The 16,850-nt window shown below is 45.7% G+C and overlaps 4 non-coding genes across 4 annotated transcripts; 1 reads left to right on the plus strand and 3 right to left on the minus strand.

Moving 5' to 3' along the window:
• Positions 1-3,177: 3,177 nt before the first annotated feature.
• Positions 3,178-3,251, minus strand: trnan-guu. Its single transcript has one exon. It is a non-coding gene; the product is annotated as a tRNA-Asn (tRNA).
• Positions 3,252-4,664: 1,413 nt separating this feature from the next.
• trnav-cac lies at positions 4,665-4,737 on the minus strand. The gene has a single exon. It is a non-coding gene; the product is annotated as a tRNA-Val (tRNA).
• Positions 4,738-4,955: 218 nt separating this feature from the next.
• trnav-cac lies at positions 4,956-5,028 on the minus strand. The gene has a single exon. It is a non-coding gene; the product is annotated as a tRNA-Val (tRNA).
• Positions 5,029-6,260: 1,232 nt separating this feature from the next.
• On the plus strand, positions 6,261-6,350 carry trnat-ugu. Its single transcript is given in 2 exon segments — positions 6,261-6,296; positions 6,315-6,350. It is a non-coding gene; the product is annotated as a tRNA-Thr (tRNA).
• Positions 6,351-16,850: the final 10,500 nt, after the last annotated feature.

Raw genomic sequence — 16,850 nt, forward strand, 5'->3', positions numbered from 1 at the left:
CTGGATCTTTGGTCAGGTGTAGACTGGCGGAGTGTGTGGAGGACGTGTTGGGGGGGGGGGGGGGGAGAGGACGTGTTGGGGGGGGGGAGGACGTGTTGGGGGGGGACGTGTTGGGGGGGGGGGGGGTGGGAGCGTGAAGCATTGGGCCTCGACAGACGGCCAGCGATGGATGGGGAATAACAAAAATGTGTTGTGTCGAAAGAAAAAGGGAATTTAAATGTTTCTAATTAGTGTTAAGAACTGTGCTGACAGAGGCGATTAGAAGATTAGAATGTGTTAATGGCAGATGACAATGAGGAACAAGGGGCGGATTTCCCAAGAGGGATGCGATTGGCTAGGGGAATGGGGAGGGGGAGACAATGGGAGAGGAAGACATATCAATGGAAGCAGTTTGTTCATCCACCACAGAATCTTTTGGGTTTACAGATGCAGATGAACATTTTAATCACCATTTCAAACATGTCTAAATGAACAACTGCTCCCTATCCACCCTGCCATGCCCCTCATAATCTTGTACACCCAAAACTATGCAACGTCTCTTCATAACATAAATGGGCGAAGTATGTCCCTGATCTGCGTGGGAATCGAACAGAAGACATGTCGTGTCAACAGAAATTTCAGGTATTTTCGATCGAAAAATTGATTTCTATTAAAGTCTAAACCTGGCACGATGTGCTTCCCATGTCCCAACTGATAGTAATTCTCATGTTGCTCGGCGGTTATTATACATTAAGCGTACATTGTCGTAATAATAATCTTCACTAGTGTCATAAGTAGGCTTACATTAACACTGCAATGAAGTTACTGTGAAAATTCCCGAGTCACCACATTTCGACCCCTGTTCAGGTACACAGAGGGAGAATTCAGAATGTCCAATTCACCTAACAGCACGTCTTTTCGGGACTTGTGGGAGGAAACCGGAGGACCCGGACGAAACCCACGCAGACACGGGGAGGACGTGCAGACTCCGCACAGATAGAGAACCATGCCGGGAATCGAACGCGGGTCCTAGGAGCATGAGGCAGCAGTGCAACCCACTGAACCACAGTGCCGCCTATTAAGTACCTTGTACATTTTGTACCGCAGCACGTATTGATGCATTCTGCATTTCGCTAAAAGAACAGGTAACGAGGAGTCTTTGTCCTTGGACTTTCTGCGAGAGCAGGCCATGATTTTCGTCCATCTCCTCAGTTGAGTGCTACCCTCTGCTGGTAGGTAGATATTCTGATTTTAAAGTTACAATAAAATTTGCGGTATGATAGACCATAATAAGACCATAAGACCATTAGACATAGGAGCAGAATTAGGCCACTTGGCCCATCGAGTCCGCTCTGCCATTCAATCATGGCTGATATTTTCAACCATAGCTCTCAAGATTTCCCAAACTATTCCTCTCTTGATCTACACAAGGACAGAGACATGTCCGGTAAATAGACCTGATTGCTTGCCTGAGCCTGGGATCAATTCCTTCTCGGAAAGGAACCTCAGTGATGCTGTAAACACTCACTCAGGGTTGTGTACGGGGCTTTAGGTTTTCTCGAACGAGAATAGACCACCCCGTCATCCACATCGAATGCGCTTATACTGAGGTAACCGATCTGTTTAGATTTGTCAGCAAACGCCAGATATCGTCCTGAACCCACATCTTTCTTCATTGCTGAGGTGTTGGTGATAATCCATCTCGGTGGCTGTGTCGGTTTCTCCTAATATCATTGCATTTTGTACATGTTGGGGCCTTTATATTGGCAATTTAACTTCACCGAAGCCCCTTCTGAGACTGTTATTGTCACTGGTGACTGAGCTACTGGATTGCACATTGCCGGCCTGCGAAAGTGAAGGACTGAAATGAACAGATTGTTGTTCCTTTATAAAGTTAGAGTTTGCTCACCTAAGAGGTGCTTTTTAGCGTGTCCACTCCACTTAGCCTGTACATCTAGGTTGTGGGAGTGAGAATGTTCACGGACAGTGATCTGGGACCGGACCCGTGTCCTCAGTGCAATGAGGCAGCAGTGCCAACCATTGCGCCAACGTGCCGCCCTGAGTTTAAACAGAGTTGATATAAATCTACTTGTATCTGCGGCATTTTCTGGGACCTCTGATGCAGGCACTTCATAGACATTCCCGATCGTTAATTATACTCTAGCCTATGTGTATTAATATGCTAATCTGGTTTAATTAACACTATAACTACTTACTGTGCCAAAGCGCCGCCAGTATTATCACAACCATGTCTGACTGAATCTCTCCCAGTGAACTGAACTGGACTGAGTTAGGGATTGTGTAGGAGAGAGGGAACTTCGTGCAGTGCAGGGAGTGGGTCTATTGTGACATCACTCGCCTCCCATCCTATCGGCTTGGCCGGCACCATCAGGTGAGTTTGTGACGCCCGTGCTTGAATTTGGCGCCCTCTGCTGCCGGATTCGGTTTACTCCGTGTTAGAATTCGGCTGTTGAGTGGATTCAGTGTTGACTGCAATGCATATCAGGACGGGAAACCTAGACAGAAATCTAAATTTCAGCTGTTTATACACTATCTTTGTCACTATAGGTGTTTCTAATCAAAAAATGATGCTTAATCTGTGCAAATCATCCCTGGAGTTCTCGGTTCACATCATGGATGCGACGAAATCGAAAGAATGCCAAGACTTTGGAGGACATGCGGACGTTTGAACTCAGAATGATAGCAGGGCTCAACAGACTAGTTTTCTTTATTTTGGTTCTGAACATCGCTTTTTTCAGAGGCCAGATTGTCTGGAATAATTTTCATTAGGTTAAAATTCATGAAGTTTAAATGTCCTCTGAAGAAGATAGGTGGATGATATTTCATGCAATAAGTGTTTGTGAGATAATGAAACGTTACAGAGGACTTTAAATGGACCACCGAGGCACGGGCGGGATCTGAACACGCGATTTTTGGTTTACGAGACCAACGCCTTTTCTCTTGGCCACCTCACCTTATGCAAGCAAATCATGTTGATTGCACTGTGAGTTGTTATCATTTGGAGTCTGGCGCAACAATTGGCGAGAGAAGAAGAATCAATAGAACATTTCAAAAGGTATTGTCAGAACTTGAGAACGGAAAACCCCGCGGGATTTAAATGCAGGGTGAAAAGGCAGCGATTTAGCCCTGTCCTAAACAGCCCCAAAAAACATATCATCCAGGAGTGGAACATCAATTCGTCTCTGGGTGGGATCGAACCACCAACCTTTCGGTTAACAGCCGAACGCGCTAACCGATTGCGCCACGGAGACGACAACAGGATCACAACTCTGTGCATTTCAACAGTGACGGCCAATCCTCTGATTGCCAGGGACCGAATGAGAATGCTGGTAATATTGGTCCCCTGAGGCAGTGCGGAAAATACCTGGAAGGAGAGTACACATGGTCCCGCGGGCATAAAAAACGGTTTTTAATGAAAGGTGATGGTGAAAGACGAATTTTGTTGTCCTGTCGACAAATGCCGCCTGACTCCCTGAGATGTTGCAGTACTTTTGGCGTTCTCCGCAGATGTTAGATTGATTTTCGATGGCAATGACATTAGCTTTTTTCGCGGGGGCTCGTTGGTCTAGGGATATGATTCTCGCTTTGGGTGTCTCGCTGTCGGAATTTGTGAGAGTTCCCGGGTTCAAATCCCGGACGAGCCCTTCGATGAGGTTTTCCTTTGGTTAAGTAACATGTTTTCTTCATTTCTTTGCGGCGTAGACGGCGGGATTCATTCACATTGGGTTTGCTTTGAGAAGCTGAGCTCAAACTGCATGGATCCAACACGTTCCCGAGAAGCTTGTCTATGTGTGGGCGTTCACATTTCTATTGACTAATTCTGGTGGACTCAGACAGCTTTTTGTCCCTTTCATTTTATCAGTTCAACAACTTCAGACTGTGAACTCTCACTTCCCCCTCCACTACATGTTTTTTCCATCAACTTTTCATTCCTTCCATTGATATGTTTTACCCTCAACAATGCCCCCCTCCACCCAGCCCATACCATCCTACTTGATCAATCAGATCCCTGTTTGTAATTGTTCTCTGACGCACTGCTTACCTTTGTTCTGCCATTAACACATTCTGACCGCTTGATGCGCCACCAGCACATTTCATAGCCTTGATTAGCCTCATTTACATTCCCCTTTTCTTTCTGCCCGAGACATTTTCTATCGAGGCCCAATACAGCACGCCGCCACCCCCACCCCCCACCCACAATCGTCTGAATCTCCAGTTCCAGTTCTCCAGCTTTGACAAAGAGTCCACTTGACTGGAAACGACAGCTGCCATTTCGCTCCCCAGAGGCTGTCAGACCTGCTGAGATTATCCAGTATTTTTTGTTTTTGTTTCCGTTTTTAGCATCCACAGTAAGTTGCATTTGTCATACATTTAGACATGTTTGAGATGGTGATTAAATATGTTCATTTGTAAATCGCTGAAACTCTGTTGTGGATGAACTAGCTGCTAATATCCGAGCTGTGCCAAGATATGAAAATTCTTCACCTCTCATTGCCTGCCGAATTCAGTGCTTGGGCCTTAATGTTCAATTCAGTGTAGTGGCTCATGGGAGGCGAAATCTCATAGTCCTGGAACACACGAGATTCCGGCAACATTCAGGAACAGAATTATTTTGTGACAAATAATTGTTCAAACTTTTCTCACACAAAATGCTAAATTTTCGATGTTCCTGCCCGGTTTCGATCCGGGGACCTTCCGCGTGTGAGACGAATGTGATAACCACTACACTACAGAAACCGCTGCGAATATCTGAGCTGTGCCAAGATACGAAAATTCTTCACCTCTCATTGCCTGCCGAAAATCCAGTGCTTGGACCTTAATGTTCAATTCAGTTTAGTGGCTCATGTGAAACGAAATCTCATAGTCCTGGGACACACGAGATTCCGGCAAAATTCAGGAACAGAATTATTTTGTGCCCAATAATTGTGCAAATATTTCTCACACGAAATGCTCGATGTTTCTGCCCGGTTTCGGACCGGGGAACTTTCGCGTGTGAGGCGAATGTGATAACCACTACACTACAGAAACCGCTGGCAACCAATGGACGTACGGAATGTACAACCTCACTGTGTTGCTGCAGATGCTGATGGTCTGTTTGAGAAGCCAGGTCCCTTGTCACAGACGACAGCTGTTTCTTAAATTAACAGATGTCTCAACATATAAAGCCATGAGATGTAGAAATTATATCGAAATTAACATAAGTTATATTTTGCTGAATGTCGGTCTCAAATTTGTGCTCTTTGGTCTCGAGGTCTGGTTCTCGTTTAAGGATTTTCAATCAATGCCTATGGGAGTGGTCGTGGGTTTAAACCCAGGACAGGCTCTTTACTCCAGGTCAGGAATTACGAATTGTTTGCGATGCTGACGGCGGGGTTGATTTACATTGGCCCACTCTGAAAAAGATTTCTCAGGACTCGGAATGTTTACGTCGTTTCTCTCCCCACAGATGATGCTCGAGAGAGAGAGACAGAGTCTGAGCTGGAGTGCGTTTGGATAAAATTGATGCTCCAGATCTGTGTTAACCACAGGGACGTGACCCATTTAATCCACAGAGCCAAAGTGGAGAATTGAACTGACTGGGGAGCTGGATCTTAACGCTGACCTCCCGGACCTCGGCGTCGTGAAATGTTCCAAAGAAGCTCAACAGCCACTCGAGGAACAGCAGCGCATCTTTCCACTGTGCTCAATACAGCTTTCACACTCAGTGTGTGTTCAGTAGTTTCACACTGTAAATGCTGCACCCATTTTGTGTGTCCTTCCATCGCAGATTTGGGATTCAATCTTGTTTCCACTTGTTCTTTGTGTCCGGGCGGTAGTTGTTGATCAACATGCCATCGATAGCTCCTCCAGACATATCTTTTGTTTCTTTGTTTCTTCCATTGCGCTAACAGAGAGCTGGCACAGACACGGCGGCCGGAATGGCCTCATACTGTGGTGTCTTTATTCTCTGATTCGATGCTAACCTAACTCTGTGGACAGGGTCCCAAGGCCTCTTCTTATTTAATCTCTCCTGACTTGCCCCCCATTAGAACCCTTTCCTGTCGTCCTGTTTCCTCCCTCCGGTAATTCACTTGGTTAAGACGTACCACATTTCTAACCTGTCCCGGTTTTAATTAAAGGTGATGGTGAAAGACGAACTTTGTTGTCCTGTCGACAAATACCGCCTGACTCCCTGAGATGTTGCAGTACTTTTGGCGTTCTCCTCAGATGTTAGATTGATTTTCGATGGCAATAACAGTATGCTTTGACTCTTTTTGCGGGGGTCGTTGGTCTAGGGGTATGATTCTCGCTTTGTGTGTGTCGCTGTCGGAATTTGCGAGAGGTCCCGGGTTCAAATCCCGGACGAGCCCTTCGATGAGGCTTTCCCGTTGGTCAAACCACATGTTTTCTTCATTTCTTTGCAGCGTCGACGGCGGTATTCATTCACATTGGGTTTGGTTTGAGAAGCTGAGCTCAAACTGCATGGAACCAATACGTTCCCGAGAAGTTTGTCTATGTGTGGGCATTCACATTTCTATTGACTAATTCTGGTGGACTCAGACAGCTCTTTGTCCCTTTCATTTTAGTCCCTTATCAGTTCAACAACTTCAGACTGTGAACTCTCACTTCCCCCTTCACCACATGTTTTTTCCATCAACTTATCATTCCTTCCATTGATATGTTTTACCCTAAGCATTGCCCCCCTCCCCCCAGCCCATACCATCCTACTTCAGCAATCTGATCCCTGTTTGTAATTGTTCTCTGACACACTGCTTACCTTTGTTCTGCCACTAACACATTCTGACCGCTTGATGCGCCATCAGCACCTTTCATAGCCTTGATTAGCCTCATTTACATTCCCTTTTTCTTTCTGCCCGAGACATTTTCGTCATTTCCCACCTATTGCTAGCCCTCTATCGAGGCCCAATACAGCACTCCACCACCCCCACCCCCACCCACAATCGTCTGAATCTCCAATTCCAGTTCTCCAGCTTTGACAAAGAGTCCACTTGACTGGAAACGACAGCTGCCATTTCGCTCCCCAGAGGCTATCAGACCTGCTGAGATTATCCAGTATTTTCTGTTTTTGTTTCCGCTTGAAGCATCCGCAGTAAGTTGCATTTGTCATACATTTAGACATGTTTCAGATGGTGATTAAATATGTTGATTTGTAAATCGGTGAAACTCTGTTGTGGATGAACTAGCTGCTAATATCCGAGGTGTGCCAAGATCTGAAAATTCTTCACCTCTCATTGCCTACCCGGAATTCAGTGCTTGGTCCTTCATGTTCAATTCAGAGAGCTGGCACAGACACGGCGGCCGGAATGGCCTCATACTGTGGTGTCATTATTCTCTGACTTGATGCTAACCTAACTCTGTGGCCAGGGTCCCAAGGCCTCTTCTCATTTCATCTCTCCAGACTTCCCCCCTATTAGAGCCCTTTCCTGTTGTTCTGTTTCCTCCCTGCGGGAGTTCACTTGGTTAAGACGTACCACATTTCTAACCTGTCCCGGTTTTAATGAAAGGTGACGGTGAAAGACGAACTTGTTGTCCTGTCGACAAATGCCGCCTGACTCCCTGAGATGTTGCAGTACTTTTACCGTTCTCCGCAGATGTTTGATCGATTTTCGATGGCAATGACAGTATGCTTTGGCTCCTTTTGCGGGGCTCGTTGGTCTAGGGGGTATGATTCTCGGTTTGGGTGTCTCGCTGTCGGAATTTGCGAGAGGTCCCGGGTTCAAATGCCGGATGAGCCCTTTGATGAGGTTTTCCGTTGGTCAAGCAACATGTTTTCTTCATTTCTTTGCGGCGAAGACGGCGGGATTCATTGCTGTCCAACCCATCGAACTAAAGGGGACGCCAAAACTCGGAACTGCGAGCCAGCCGACGAACTTTGAATCTTCTGATTCATCCTCAGACGCTTTATCCATTGCGCCACTGCAGTCCAAGCATTTGCTATTCCTCGATGATGCAGACCAGTTACGAGGTTGAGGTAATATTTAGCAACAGACTAAACTGGAAGCACCAGATGTTTCTGCCCGGTTTCGAACCTGGGACCATGCGCGTGCAAAGCGAATGAATTAACCACTACACTACAGAAACAGCTGGCAACGCAGACTCCAACGGACCTGTGTCACCTTCACTCAGCAACCTTGTTGCAGCTTCGCATGGTTCGGCTGAGAGGCCATATCGCTTCTTATAAGAATATGTCTGTTTCTTCAAACCAGATGTCTAAACTTACAAGCCAGAAGAAGGACCTATATTGAACTGAAGCATTTGTTCAGCAAATCTCTAACGGCGAAATGCTCTCTTCTATTATTAATGCAGCATTCTTAAATCCTACAGAAAAAAGCAACCGACTTTAAACAATATTCGTGTCCTTATTCAATGCGTGAGTTGAGTTTAAGAATTGATAATTATGTGTTTTGAGTACACATTACTATAAGACATCCTTCAATCTGGCCTGTTGTATTTGTTGATCCCAACGGCATCTGCTCTGCATTGCAGAGACTAAATACCGACTCGGTGACCGCTTTGGAAAACACCTAAGCTCCATCGACAAGCTGGTGGCAGACTCTCCTGTCGCTTGCCATTTCAACTCACTGTCCTGCTCTCATGTCCACATGTCCGATCTTGGCCTGCTGCAATGTTTCCATGTAGCTCAGCACAAAGCCGAGGAACAGCACCCCAACCTCCGAATAGGCACGGTACAGCCTTGCGGATTTTACAGTAGGCTCAACAACTTCGTACCGTGAAATCACTCTTCCCACTTCACCACATGTTTATTTCCATCAACGTATTTTCATTGCTTCCATTAATATGTCTTCCTCTCCCATTGTCTCCCCCTCCCCATTCCCCAAGCCAATCCCATCCCTCTTGGGAAATCCGCCCCTTGTTCCTCACTGTCCTCTGCCATTAACACATTCTAATCTTCTAATCGCCTCTGTCAGCACAGTTCTTAACTTTGATTAGAAGCATTTACATTCCCTTTTTCTTTCGACCCAACACATTTTTGTTATTCTCCACCCATCGCTGGCCGTCTGTCGAGGCCCAATGCTTCACGCTCCCCTCCACCCCCACCGCCAATCTAAACCTAACCAAAGATCCAGTTGTCCAGCTTCGACAAAGAGTTACCCAGACTCGAAACGACACTTGCCATCTCTCTCCACGGAGCCTGTCAGATCTGCTGAGACTGTCCTGTGTTTTCTGTTTTTCTATCCCATTGACGCATCCGCAGTAAGTTGCTTTTATCGTACATTTAGACATGTTTGAAAGATGCGCTGCTGTTCCTCGAGTATCTGTTGAGCTTCTTTGGAACATTTCACGACACCGAGGTCCGGGAGGTCAGCGTTAAGATCCAGCTCTCCAGTCAGTTCAATTCTCCACTTTGGCTCTGTGGATTAGATGGGTCACGTCCCTGCCGTCACAGATCTGAAGCATCAATTTTATCCAAGCGCATTCCAGCTCAGACACTGTCTCTCTCTCTCGAGCATCATCTGTGGGGAGAGAAACGACGTAAACATCGCGAGTGCTGAGAAATCTTTTTCAGAGTGGGCCAATGTAAATCAACCCCGTCGTCAGCATCGCAAACAATTCATAATGTCTGACCTGGAGTAAAGGGCTTGCCCCGGATTTAACCCAAGACCGCTCCCTTGGGCATTGATTGAAAATCCCTAAACGAGAACCACACCTCGGGACCAAAGAGCACAAGTTTCCGACGGAGGTTCAGTAAAATATAACTCATGTTAAATTCGATATAATTTCTGCAACTCATGGTATTATGTTGAAACATCTGTTTTTTAAAGAAACAGCTGTCGTCTTGGAATAAGTGACGTGGCCTCTCAGCCTCACTATTACAATATGCAGCAACACAGTGACGTTGTACATTGTTCACGTCCATTGATTGCCAGCGGTTTCTGTAGTGTAGTGGTTATCACATTCGCCTCACACGCGAAATGTCCCCTTTTCAAAACCAGGCAGAAACATCTCGTGCTTCCAATTTTGTATTTTTCTGAATATTACCTCAATCTCATAACTGGTCTCCATCAACGAGGAATAGCCAATGACGTGCACCGCTGTGGCCCAGTGTCGCAAAGGATAACGCGTCTGACTACGAATTCCAGGTTCCACTTCTGCCTGGCTCGGAATTCAGAGTTTTGGTGTGCGCTTTAATCAGTGGGTGGGACAGCTGATTCTTTGTGCAGAAAAATGAAGATTGCGTTTAGTTACCTTCTATTTAGGTTTCTCGACAATATTTGACATTTGTGTTTTGATGTGTATTTCAATAAACCCACTCAGTAGTTATACATTGGATTGAAGAGAATCCGTCAGCAGAGGGAGGCAGGCAGCAGTATGCTAATTAGAAAGTCACGTGAGATCAATGCCAAAGCCAATAGTGACGTGAGATGCTGGCGTCGGACTGGGCGAGCAGTAAGAAGTCTGACAACAACCTGGTTAAAGTCGAATCATGATGGTATCCTGAGTGATGTCACAATAGGCCTGGCCCCCTGCGGTGTGTGGCTGGAACAATGAGTTGAACAGAGCCCGGGATCCCTCGCTCTTTCTCATTCTCTGACTCATTTCATTCCCATTCACTGAGAAATTTAATGAGACATGTTTCTAATAATACTGGCGACGCTCTGGGACGGTCAGTATACGATTAGGTTCATCGTGACAGTTTAGCATATTGATCGCAAATAGTTTGCACTCAACATTAATATCGTTAACGATAAGATATATACATGTTATGTGTAGCTTGGCAAATGAGAGTTTACACACTTACGTCTCGATAGACACACGTTTCGCTTGACTCTATTTAATCTCGGGCTCTTTTGTTCATCGACTTTCACAGGGGGATTATGTGCATTGACTCAGTCTCCAGTGACATTAACTGTGTTAGAAGAGCGTTCGGCGCAGTTAATTTGCGAGTATACAGATCAGGGTATAAACACCATGCAGTGGTATCGGCAGAAACAGGCACATCCTCCAATTTGCATAATTTACAAAGTAGCAGTACTGAAGAAAGATAAAATCTCAGGACGATATCTGGCGACTGATGATTAGTCTACAAAGTCTGGTTACCTGAACATAGGCGCCCTGAATGTGGAGACGGAGCGGTTTATTACTGTTCAGAGAGGCACAGTGTCTGATACAAGACAAGAAGTCGTACAAAGACCTCCTTTCTTCTCGGCTGAGTGTTTTTGACGCCTCTAACTGCGAAAGTCTATTTCCGTGCTCGCAGTGAACAAAACTGACAGGTTTATGTAAGACACATTTGCATTGATGTCTTTATCATTGTCCACCTGAACAGAAAGCCGGTCTAGGAAACCCTGAGACTTATCTCCATGATCCGAGTTATATCACCACAGCAATTTCGGAGCTTACCCTGAATATTGATGTTCCAACAGAGGCGACCCAGGAGTAGTGAGTCTGTGTTACTTGTTGCGGCAAAAGAACACAGGCTGTGTCAGAGTCTGGGGTGGATTCTAACACATGGAATAAACAATGTCCCTTTGAACATAGTCTTACCAAGCAGCACGGCCATTATCAGAAACGGCCCTGGAGAGTACACGGTGTCTAATGTAGACTTCAGCGGAAAAAGAATCCTTGTTATTAAACGCAGATCAGAAACAGATTTCACTTATCTGGCGACTAAGGGACGTTTCCAGCGACTGTGTTACAAACTGTAGCTTTTTGCAGAGCTGACCGGTGTTCCACCGCAGCCCAATGGTGCTTTAGCATCTGGACTTGGGGAACTGGCTGTCAGTGAATCTAAACAACCCGAATAGAGATCTAGTCAGTATCCTTATAAGAATACAGGTTTCACTGTTAGGCACGGGGTAGGAATGGCCCCGGCCATCTGGTTATTGTCAGGCGGAAGAATTAGGCTGTGAATTGTGTTAGAAAACATTCAAATAAACATTTGTAAATAAACATTGAGGTAATTCTGAGCTTTTGGCTTGTTACCAGCAAATTACTCGAGCCAAATAGACACTATGTGCCGGCTGTGGTCGAAGAGACCCAGAAACTGAGAGCGTGAATGGGGAAAGGATTTCACATTGATTCCGAAAGACAGGACAATATCAGAAAAAGGCAGAAAGTGTGTGAACGCACCACAAATTAATTTTTGAAATTAATTTACAGTATAGCTGCAAGTTAAAAATCGAACTAATAACATTCCTCAGCTGCTGCTTACGTTATTGTTGGGTGTTGTGTTTTGTTCTCATATCTTAATCATGACCCTCACAGGCTCAGTTATTGTTTATGTTTTCAGTGCGAGCGCGCCCTCTGCTGACAATAACTGGAACTCTCACGCTGGGGTTTTTGTACAGGCTCCGCTATTTCTCTGCATCAGTGTGGGCTGCAAGGCACAGAAATACACGGCGGTGTCGGAGAGAAGCGCCGCGGCGATATTTAAAGGAACCGTTTTGTTTTCTTTGTTTAAAATAGCCGAGAACCTGGTTGGCAAATCTTGAGACGTAGCTCCTGAGCTATATATCTTGAATAAATATTTCGGAGCTTCTCCGGGAGACTGGATGTACCAGAACAGAGTTGGAGCACCAGTTGTCGAGTAGCTGCAGCCCAGTGTTATTGCCCGTCCTTCCAGAACTGTTAATTCAGCGGGATCCTGGAACACTTCATCTTTGCCATTTGTTCCTGCAACAAATTACAGAATCTATTAAATATCTGGGAGCGAACGCTGGGAACAGACAATGACCATTTGAACATAGACTCACCGGGCAGCAAGACCAACAGTATTAGAAAAGAACATCGAGACAACATGGTTGCTGCTTTAGAATTTCACAGAAGTCACAGAATTGTTAAAACATGTTAACTCTTATAGTCTGACATGAAAAAGGAAATTCAAAGGCAGATTTCATTTATTGGGTAACTAAGGGGCGTGGCCCAATGGTAGGATTGGCTGGCTTCTCATTGCTGCTGATCATGCAAGTGAACACATGTGCTCCCTGTCAGCAATTGGCTAACACTCAGTATTAGTGTCAGCTCAGTGACTAACTCTTTCTCTATATCGCACTGTCTGTCTTTTTCTGCGTCCTTTGTTCTTCTCGATGTTTGTCTGGCTCTTTCAATCGTTAAGTATGCCTGTGTGCCAATCTCTTTCCTCTGTATCTCGGAACCTCTCTCTCCTTCTACCCCGTGTCAGGAAAGCGCAGAATGGGAGCGTCACGGTGGCGCAGTGGTTAGCACTGCTACCTCACGGTGCTGAGGAGCCGCGTTTGATCCTCGGTCTCGGGTCACTGTCCATGTTCAGTTTCAGCGTTCTCCCCGTGTCTGTGTGGATCTCACCCCCACGAGTACAAAGATGTACAGGGTAGGTGGATTGGCCACGTTAATTTTCCCCTGGATTGAAATCAAAATGAATTGTGTACTTTAAATTTATTAAAACAAAGGAAAGTGCAGAATGTGGAACATTCATTTTCTCCCAGTCTGCCATGTCAACAACTTCACCAAACAATGTGTTCCAGGAAGGAGGGAGTAGAAGTATCAGACAAAATATACTCCCCGGAACTCTGAGACACTCAAATAGAAATCAAGCTGCCTCTCGGATCAATTGCAGATCCGGGAATTCACGAGAAATGTCTTCACCTAGTAGAGGTTAGAATATGGAAATGTCCATTACAGGTAGTGACAGAGGCGAATTGATGCATTCAAGGGGCCAAGGAGGCAGGAGGGGTTGGAAGGATATGCTCGAGTTGGATGAAGCTGGTTAGAGGATATTGGTAGAAAGTGTGAGCATCTAGGTACTGAGTCAGATGTTCTTTTCAGGGGTATAAATTCCATTTCATTTTATAGAACACAGTCTGCGAGTTTTTACTGTCAGTTCAGTTGAATTTTTAAGCAATGATTTCCGCTTTCAATACCCGTGTGTTCCAACTCTAAGCAATGGAGATTCTGTTACTCAGCGGGAATCCTCACTCGCACACACAGAGGGGAAGATGTCATTTTAACCTGCACTTATACCGACGATGTATTGTACTTATTTCAGTCAATTCAATTCTCCACTTTGGCTCTGTGGATTAGATGGGTCACGCCCCTGTGGTTAACACAGATCTGGAGCATCAATTTTATCCAAACGCACTCCGGCTCAGACACTGTCTTTCTCGAGCATCATCTGTGGGGAGAGAAACGACTTAAACACCCCGAGTCCTGAGAAATCTTTTTCAGAGTGGGCCAATGTAAATCAACCCCGCTGTCAGCATCGCAAACAATTCATAATCCCTGACCTTGAGTAAAGAGCCTGTCCTGGATTTAAACCCACGACCACTCCCATAGGCATTGATTGAAAATCCCTAAACGAGACCAAAGAGCACAAATTTAAGACCGACATTAAGCAAAATATAACTTATGTTAATTTCGATATAATTTCTACATCTCACGGCTTTATATGTTGAACATCTGTTAATTTAAGAAACAGCTGTCGTCTGCAACAAGGGACCTGGCCTCTCAAACAGACCATCAGAATCTGCAGCAACACAGTGAGGTTGTACATTCCGCACGTCCATTGATTGTCAGCGGTTTCTGTAGTGTAGCGGTTATCACATTCGCCTCACACGCGAAAGTGCAGGTTAAAATGACATCTTCCCCTCTGTGTGTGCGAGTGAAGATTCCCGGTTCGAAACCGGGCAGAAATATTGAGCATTTCGTGTGAGAAAAGTTTGCACAATTATTGGGCACAAAATAATTCAGTTTAGACTCCTACATCAGACTCCTATTTATTGACTACAGCTCCGCCTTCAACACCATAATCCCAGCCAAGCTCATATCAAAGCTCCAAAACCTAGGACTTGGCTCTCCACTCTGATCCCTGACTTTCTCACCAACAGACCACAGTCAGTAAGAATGAACACCAACACCTCCTCCACAATAGTCCTCAATACCAGTGCCCCGCAAGGCTGCGTGCTTAGCCCCCTACTCTACTCCCTGTACACACACGACTGCGTGGCAAAACTTGGTTCCAACTCCATCTCCAAGTTTGATGACGATACGACCATAGTGGGCCGGATCTCGAATAACGACGAATCCGAATACATGAGGGAGACAGAGAACCTAGTGGAGTGGTGTGACGCCAACAATCTCTCCCTCAATACCAGCAAAACTAAAGAGCTGGTCATCGACTTCAGGAAGCAAAGTACTGTACAAACCCCAGTCAGCATCAACGGAGCCGAGGTGGAGATGGTGAGCAGTTTCAAATTCCTAGGGGTGCACATCACCAAAAATCTATCCTGGTCCACTCACGTCGACGCTATCACCAAGAAAGCACAACAGCGCCTATACTTCCTCAGGAAACTAAAGAAATTCGGCATGTCCACATTAACCCTTACCAACTTTTACAGATGGACTATAGAGAGCATCCTATCGGGCTGCATCACAGCCTGGTATGGCAACTGCTCGGCCCAGGACCGCAAGGAACTTCAGAGAGTCGTGAATACCGCCCAGTCCATCACACAAACCTACCTCCAATCCATGGACTCCATCTACACTTCCCGCTGCCGGGGGAAAGCGGGCAGCATAATCAAGGATCCCTCCCACCCGGCTTACTCACTTTTTCAACTTCATCCATCGGGCAGGAGATTCAGAAGTCTGAGAACACGCACGAACAGACTCAAAAACAGCTTCTTCCCCACTGTCACCAGACTCCTAAATGACCCTCTTATTGACTGACCTCATTAACACTACACCCTGTATGCTTCATCCGATGCCGGTGCTTATGTAGTTACATTGTGTACCTTGTGTTGCCCTATTATGTATTCTCATGTGTTTTCTTGAATTCTGTTTAATTCCCTTTTCTTCCCATGTACTGAATGATCTGTTGAGCTGCTTGCAGAAAAATACTTTACACTGTACCTCGGTACATGTCACAATAAACAAATCCAATCCAATCCAATCCAGATGTTAAATCGACTTTCTTCCCCTGGCGTCTTGAATATTCCGCATTTCTGACTTTGTTGCAGGAATTTTAATGTCTCATGCGAGACCAAATCTGATGTTCCTCGAACGTGCGAGATTGAGGAAGAAAGGTATTTTGTGCAAACATTCGTCACACAAAATGAGAAGAACACGATGTTTCTGCACGGTTTCGAACCGGGGACTTTTCGCGTGTTAGGCGAATGTGACAACCACTTTGTGTTTTGGTGTGTAAAATGCTGCAGCCTAAATACCGTTCATGTAGAAGAAAGGAGGGGTAATTGTAAGTCAACTTTGAGCCTGGATTCCCACACTGGCTTTTCCTGTTTCTCCATCAGGAAGACCGTTTTTTCTTTCCCAAAGCTGGTTCAGTTAAGTCACTGGCATTTCCTCTAAGTCAGTTACAGTATCGTTTGTGTCTGTCCTTTTGAGTACACATTACTTTCAGACATCCTTCAATCTGGCCCGCTGCATTTGCTGATCCCAATGCCATCTACTCTGCATTGGAGAGACTAAATGCCGACTGGGTGACCGCTTTGCAAAACACCTTCGCTCCATCGACAAACTGGTGGTAGACTCTCCTGTCGCTTGCTATTTGAACTCACTGTCCTACTCTCATGTCCACATGTCCGATCATGGCCTGCTGCTATGTTCCCATGTAGCTCAGCACAATGCCGAGGAGCAGCACCGCATCCTCCGAATAGGCACGGTACAGCCTTGCGGATTTTACAGTACGGTCAACAACTTCGCACCGTGAAATCACTCTTCCCACTTCACCACATGTTTATTTCCATCAACCTATTTTCATTGCTTCCATTGATATGTCTTCCTCTCCCATTATCTCCCCTCCCCATTCCCCAAGCCAATCGCATCCGTCTTGGGAAATCCGCCCCTTGTTCCTCATTGTCCTCTGCCATTAACACATTCTAATCGCCTCTATCAGC

The sequence above is a fragment of the Scyliorhinus canicula genome, unplaced genomic scaffold (genome assembly GCF_902713615.1).
Source record: "Scyliorhinus canicula unplaced genomic scaffold, sScyCan1.1, whole genome shotgun sequence".
Classification (NCBI taxonomy): Eukaryota; Metazoa; Chordata; class Chondrichthyes; order Carcharhiniformes; family Scyliorhinidae; genus Scyliorhinus; species Scyliorhinus canicula.